The sequence below is a fragment of the Chinchilla lanigera genome, unplaced genomic scaffold (assembly GCF_000276665.1).
Source record: "Chinchilla lanigera isolate Chin_1 unplaced genomic scaffold, ChiLan1.0 scaffold00104, whole genome shotgun sequence".
NCBI lineage: Eukaryota > Metazoa > Chordata > Mammalia > Rodentia > Chinchillidae > Chinchilla > Chinchilla lanigera.
Window position 1 is genome coordinate 5,104,288 of NW_004955505.1, and position 7,430 is coordinate 5,111,717.

Here is a 7,430-nt window from a genome sequence, read left to right on the forward strand (position 1 = left end):
ATTTATGAATTTGCCCAATATTTATTGAATGCCTGTTATGTGCTAGATATTGTGGGAGTAAAAAGGAATAGAGCAGCATTAACAGAACCAACAAATGCATAGAGGATGCTGTGCTTGTCTACACAGGACTTGTCGTCCAGATGGAGGGCAGATGTTACTCCATGGCACCATCATTTATATAAAATTGCCGCTGCACTCAGAGGTGACACAGAAAGCAACACCATCTCAAGAGAGCAAGACAGAAGTCTGCTGACAAAGAAATCTTACAGAGCTGCCAGAAAGGGGCTCATCCGGCCTAGCTGAGGAGCTGTGAGGGAGGGTAGAACCCTGAGGATGAGCAAGGCTACTGGTCCTGGGAGGAGCAGGGCCTCACGGTCACCGTGGGGTGGGTCTGCAGGCCCTGGGGAGTCAGGAGCAGGAGCAGGAGTGGCAGCGGCAGCGGCAGCGGCAACGGCAGCAGCAGCAGCAGCAGCAGCAGCAGCAGCAGCAGCAGCAGCAGCAGCAGCGTTTTGCCCTCCCCCCAACGGATTTATTTCACACACCAGCCAGCAAACACAGGGACAAGAAATCTTAATTTTTACTGCTCCAACGGGATTTTCTTTCTCTACTCCGCCTTTATTGTCTTAGGTTTCCAGCTCCACAGGCAGGTCCTACTGCAGAAGAACCAGAGACTGTAAAAGTCATCCGTGAATTATTTTAACACCCAAGAAAAACAACTGACAAAACCAAACCTTTTTGAGAAACCTTTTGAGAAATAAATGATTAACAAAATCAAGACATTAAGTTCATGAATTAAAATGTCAGCCTTTATATGTATTTAAGCCCTGAAATCTAAGATTGCTGGCATGTTTGTAAATGAATCTTCCATGTAATTAACATTATTTAATTTAAAAAATCAACCTTTATTCTGCTTTCTGTTTTGTTCCTTTAACTTAGTATTCACAGCAAACTATTCTGGCCTCAAAGCAGTCTGCCTCTCCCTCAACCACTGAACTGCTTTGCCTGACTAGTTACAGACCTTTCCACATCTGTGACCAGGTAGCTATGGCCATGCCCTTGCCATCCCCCATGGGCCTCCAGATGACACAACTGTGCCCTCCTCCCCCAGGAAGCCCTCCTGTATGTCCCTATCCCCAGGTATTGTGCTTCTCCGATATTTTTAAAACTCTTTCTGCTTATATCAGATATGCTAATGCCATTAAATCTTGAGTTAATCCCCTAAGCATGACAGGGAAGGTCCCTTAAGAAGAAGGAGTTGCTCCTGTGATCGAGTTACTTTGACTCTCACCTTATTGTCCAGAATTCAACATACACAGCATTGCCATAAAATCCATACACAATTTGCACATTAACAAGAAAGTTACCAGTAAATATAGATGTTATAGAAGACCATACCATTTCCTTTTTCCTGCTAAAGCAACTTATTTTTCCAGCACTGAGGTTTGAACCTAAGGCTTATTTTTTATTTTGAAACAGGGTCTCATCAAGTCGTTGAGTTACCCATGCTGGGTTTGAATTTACTGCCTCTGCCACCCAGAGTGCTTAATTATAGGTGGTTGTCACCACACCAGATGCTGAAGCAACCCTTAGAGCAGGTGAAATGACCAAAATACCCAATTATATTATGGGATAATAAAATTCCAAATAATAAAACTATATTATAAAATTAAATACTAAGTTACTTTTAAACCATTATCAATATTATCTGAAAGATATATTTTCCCAGGTTTGTTTTGTTTTGTTTTGTTCTGGTTTGGTTTGGTTTGGTTTTCTGAGAAAGTGTCTTCTTATATAGTCCACACTGGCCTTCAATTCACTACGATGTAGCCCAGGCTGGCCCTGAACTCATGATCCTCCTGCCTCAGTTTCCTGGGTGCTGAGATGACAAGCATATACCACCATGCCAGGCCCAATAGCATATGTTCATTAAAATTAATTGTAGTTTCATCTTTATTACTTTTCATTGATAAACCATAATTGTATATATTTACAGGTACATTGCAATATTTTGATATTTATGTATTCAAGGTGGGACAATTAAGTTGATTAACATAACCATCACCTCATTTGTTATTTTTGTAGAGAAACATGTAAAATTTACTCCCTTAGTTCTTTTGAGATCTGTAATAGGTTACACCATCGTCACCTGCTGTGCAATGAATCTCAAAGCTTATTCCTCTGTCTAATTGCAATCTTGGTCCCTTGACTGGCTCATCATCCCCACAGCTCTGGCAGCCACCACTCTGCTCTTTCCTTCTGTGCACTCCACTCTGTCACATTCCACAGGTTGTGACATCTGTGGCATTTGTCTTTCTGTGCTTGGCTCACTTCACTTACCAAAAAGTCCACATGTTTATACACATTGCCACCAATGACAGGATTTCCTTCATTTTTAAGGCTAAATGGTATTCCATTGTGTACACCTATGCCACATCTGAAAGATCTTTTTAACTCCTGCCTCATAAGTGATACTACATAACTAATAGCATAAATGTCTTTATAACTACATGCACAGTTATATGTACAGATATTGCTCCATGCATTGATACATTCCTTTGAAAAGGAAGGTATTCATAATCACATAGAAGACAGATACATAGTACTAGAATATTGTTCTTTAGACCAAACAAAACTTAGAGGAAAGGATGTACGTTTGGATACCTTTCATATGGCAGGAGTGTTTACTGTGTGTTTTCTGTACTAAGCAGTAAATTTTGTCTTAAAATAAATGTGTTCTTTCAAGGAACACACTCAACCAAAGAAATTGGTTTCCTTTTGGGTGGAGTACATCTGGACGTGGAGATACGTAGACTATATAACCGTGTCTGTAATACTGTGAAATGCATGATTGCATCAGGTGTTGAGCTGTATAGGCAGCTACTCCAAGATTCTGCAGCAATAAGAAATTTTTATTACAAACTCCATTTATCCTGAAAACAGCTGAAAACCACAAATTTCTCACAGGTCACAGTCAGTGGAAAATGATGCCCTATAATAGAAATCGCTTGGATTCCCTGCAGGCATCTCCAGCCCCTTTTCATCCACAAGGGTAGCTCCACAGGGAAGTCATATGCTGCAGTTTCCTCCAGTTTGGAATCAGCAATTTGTGCTGTGCAGAACACTTTAGAAAATGACAGGACACGGTCACTGTGGGCTGGTCCTGGCTGTTCCAAGGTGACTGTGACTGCAGATTCCATGTAAACCTTTATACACAAAGACAGTGCTTTAGCTGTATTGTCAGGATTGTATTGTGTGGCATGCAGATACATATGTTTTAAAATTTTTATTCATTTGAGCCATAAAACCATTGTGGAAATAAATAAATATCAACCCCAGTCCCAGATGAACGTGCATGAACTCCAGGGCACTCAAGTAAATCAGATTTGTATTGGACTGAACTTTCCTGGGCTTTTTCTTTTTTATATCTTTTTCCTCCAATTGAATACCTAGAGGTTATTTTCTTTCTTGAGTTATGTCAAAATAAAGAAGGATGATTTATAAAAGGTATAATCGAGCTATATGGAACATTGTACACCTGTAATCCCAGCTACTTGGGGGTTGAAGCAAGAGGATCTCAAATTTTAGGCAGCTTGGGCAACTAAGTGAAATCTTGTCTTCAAAAATACTATAAATAAAAAGGTCTAGGGGTATAGCTCAGTAGTAGAACACTTGCAAAGTCTGTATGAGATCCTGAGTACAATGCTCAGTACCAGGGTGGGAGAAGGTAAAATTGAGGCAATTTATTCTTCATTTCTAGTTACTGAATAACATGAATCTCTTGTCTTGGTTTGTTTTGTTTCCATCAGTTGGGTGTAGAATTTTACTGATCATAAAGAGAACCACATGGATTTATGGGAATTATCTTCATTTTTTTAAAAAAAATAAGATTCTGTAAGAGCTGTGGCTCTCCACTGAGATTTTGTACCCCAGGGAACATCTGGCTATGTTTACAGGCTTTTACAGTTTATTGGGGTAGATTGACTTGAGAAAGCTGTGTATACAGTATTTCATGTGTATATTCAACTTGACTAATTTGAAGAAGAATGTACCTGTGGGTTACCCACCATTGCTTCCATTAGCCCACTCATCACATCCAAAATGCTTATTTATTATTTAAAGAGTGTGGTACTGACATAAAAGCAACTAGATAGACCATGGTGAAAAATACATTTAAGCAAAGACCATGAGGGAGCAGAGAGTGAAATCAGTGCTGCAGGCAAAGCAGGTGCAGAGCAAAGGCCCTTTGTGACAGCTGAGGGCCACGTGCCAAGGCAGAGCGAGTGAAGGGAAGTGGTAGAGAGGGAGATTGGAGAGGACACTGCCTGTAGGGGGCTAGATCCACAAGGTAACCACTGGTCCTGTGGCTTTTATGCTCAATGAGCTGGAGAACTTTGAGGAGAACTATAGTGAGCCCTTCCCAGTCCTTGTCATGGACCAAGAAGTTTGTATTTGTAATCCCATGAAAAGTTATTGGAATTCTAGAGAGTTAATCTACCACTTCCAGTGCAGCCCATGGCGAGAATAAAGACACTAAGGCATATTTGTAGCTTTGGGGAGCCAAGGGGTCCTAAGTCCAGCCATGATGATGGCTATCCGGAACAAAGGCCTTGACCCAAGGCTGAACCCAGGTTTTATTCATTTATGAAGAAGGAAGTGGATTGAGGATGAGTGACTGTGAGAGTAGTGGGAAATACATGAGTGCTATGAGCTGGGCTGGGTAGGAGGCCTGAAATCACCTCTGCAAATGCAGAAAGAAGGATATACAGAAAGAGTAATCTGCATAACACAATTGAGATAGAATCTAATGTTTTGGGGTTGGTGCTCCAGCTCTGATGTATAATCTTTCAAGCCCCAGGAAGTCATAACTTCCATTCCCAAGGCTTGATCCCAGCTGACAGCATGGAGCATTGGCTCACACAGCCCACCTCATCCCAGCTCACTCGAGGGAACAACAGGGGGTTGGGGAAACAGGTCCGCCATCTCCAAAGATCACCATCAGCACCTCCGCTAGACTGATATGCATTGCTTAAAGCCAACTGAAGGGATAAGGAAAAGTCCTGGCCAGCTCACTACATATCAGTACATGGAAATAGGGTCAGGCTCAGCCAAAATGGAGGAAATTACTCCTCTTTTAAGGAGAGTTGCCTGTGGTCCTCCACAGAGGACTATTCTGGTTCGAGTGAGCTATTCTTGAGCTCTATCACTGTCCTCTGTGCTTTGCCACCATGACTTTGTTGTTGTGCAGAAACTGGATCACTCTAAGAACACAACAGAGCAGAAGACCTGGCCAGAGAGTTGAGCCATGGTGCTGCAGAAGGAAGTAAGGAGGTACTGATGGTCCTGTAACTGGTAGACCTTGATCAAACAAGGACAGAGCAGTGCCTATAGGCAGGAACTGATCCTCATCCTGTGATGGGGCAAGGCAGCAGGATGAGACTGGGAGGTGGGAAGGGTGCAAGGTACATGCTCTCTGAGAGAAAGCATGGCTGTGAATGCCTTGGAGCTGCTGGGGAGTTTGGATCTCTGCTCAGAATATCTGGTAGTGAAAGGAAGTGTGCTTACATTTAGGGATGGGGTTCAATACCATAGCAAAAAGGTACCCTCAGGATCTTCTAGGATCACCTGGTGGCATTATCTTGGCTATGCTATAAGCTACATTTTCTTTTTAAAAATGTCCAAGGGCAACAATAATATTTTCTGAAATGACAGTGGTACCTTGGTTCATGAACTTCCTTCGATGATTCTGGTCACATATTTCTCTATAAAGTTCAGTGCCACCCAATACAGAGCTCTTAAATGGAAACAAAATTTGCTGAATGTTTCTGTTCACAAACAGAAGCGTTCATGAATCAAGATATCACTGTTTAAGATTTAAATTCTTAGGATATATGGAGTTAAGATATTAACTCCAAGGTCCAAATCTATTTTTTTAACATCAGGCAAAATATATTTCAAGTCAAGAAGCATTTAGAAATTGAGTCATTATGTATTGATAAAAGGAACAGTTCATTAGGAAGAGGTATAAATTTAAAATATGTAGATTATATAGCAAACCTCATGTTCTCATAATATATACAGAAAAATTTAGCAGGATACAGGATAAATATATCTATGAATGTATGCTATTCAAGAATTTGTAGATGAGGTAGACAAAAAGAAATAAGGATATAAACAACGGAAACACACAGTTAACACTGCTATAAGACAGCCAAGAGACTCCTGAACAATACAGTCAGGATGGCTAAGGGGGACCCCAAGAAACCAAAGGGCAAGATGTCTGCATATGCCTTCTTTGTGGAGACCTGCAGAGAGGAGCACAAGAAGAACCCAGAGGACCCTATCAATTTTGCAGAATTTTCCAAAAAGTGCTTGGAGAGTAGGAAGATATATCTGGGAAAGGGAAATCTAAGTTTGATGAAATGGCCAAGTCAGATAAAGTTTACTATGATAGAGAGATGAAAGATTATGGACCTGCGAAGGGAAGCAAGAATAAAAAGGAACCCAATGCCCCCAAAAGGCCACCACCTGGATTTTTTCTGTTTTGTTCAGAATTCTGCTCCAAGATCAAATCCACCAGCACTGGCATCTGCATTGGAGATGTGACCAAAAAGCTGGGTGAGATGTGGAATAACTTAAGTGACAGTGAGAAGCAGCCCAACATCACCAAGGAGGTGAAGCTGAAGGAGAAGTATGAGAAGGACATGGCTGACTATAAGTCCAAAGGGAAGTTTCATGGTGCAAAGGGTCCTACTAAAGTTGCCTGGAAAAAGGTAGAAGAGGAAGATGAAGAAGAGGAGGAGACAGGAGAGAAGAAGGAGAAGGAGGAGGAGGATGAATAAAATCTGTTTTTCTGTCTTCTTGTGAATCCCTTAGAGTAGGGGAGCGCCATGACTGACTGTCTCTTAGGTTAAATGCCAACCTGATTTCGATCTTGTAGTCTCTCAAATGCTCCGGAAGTTGGCGGTACTTGCCCAAGTGGCTGCAGGGTCCAGAAGGCTGTGAAACTGTATCAAAGCTGTACATATTTCCAAACACTTTTTAACCAAAAAACAAAAAACAACCAAAACCCACATGTGTTTATTATAGTTTTTTTTTCAGCTGACAAATAATATCACATATATATATCATGTACAACATGATGTTTTGAAATATATATATATATATATATATATAGTGGAATGATTAAATCCAGCTAATGAAGTGTATGACCTCACTTGGTTATCATGTTTGTGGTGAGATAGCATAGCAGCCACTGAAGCTTTTTTAATGCTTCTTTTGGGGCATTTGAGGCAAAAAATATAAAAGAGAAATTTGGGAAATTAAGTATGGTCATGCTCATCATCATGGTTTAGATCTACACTGTCCCCCTAAATTCTAGTGTGTTCAGTTGTGAGCTTTGGCAGGTGATTGGTTCATGGGAGTGTTATACT

At 40.9% G+C, this 7,430-nt stretch overlaps 1 pseudogene; it reads left to right on the forward strand.

Moving 5' to 3' along the window:
- Positions 1 to 6,237: 6,237 nt before the first annotated feature.
- On the forward strand, positions 6,238 to 6,839 carry LOC102014069 (annotated as a pseudogene).
- Positions 6,840 to 7,430: the final 591 nt, after the last annotated feature.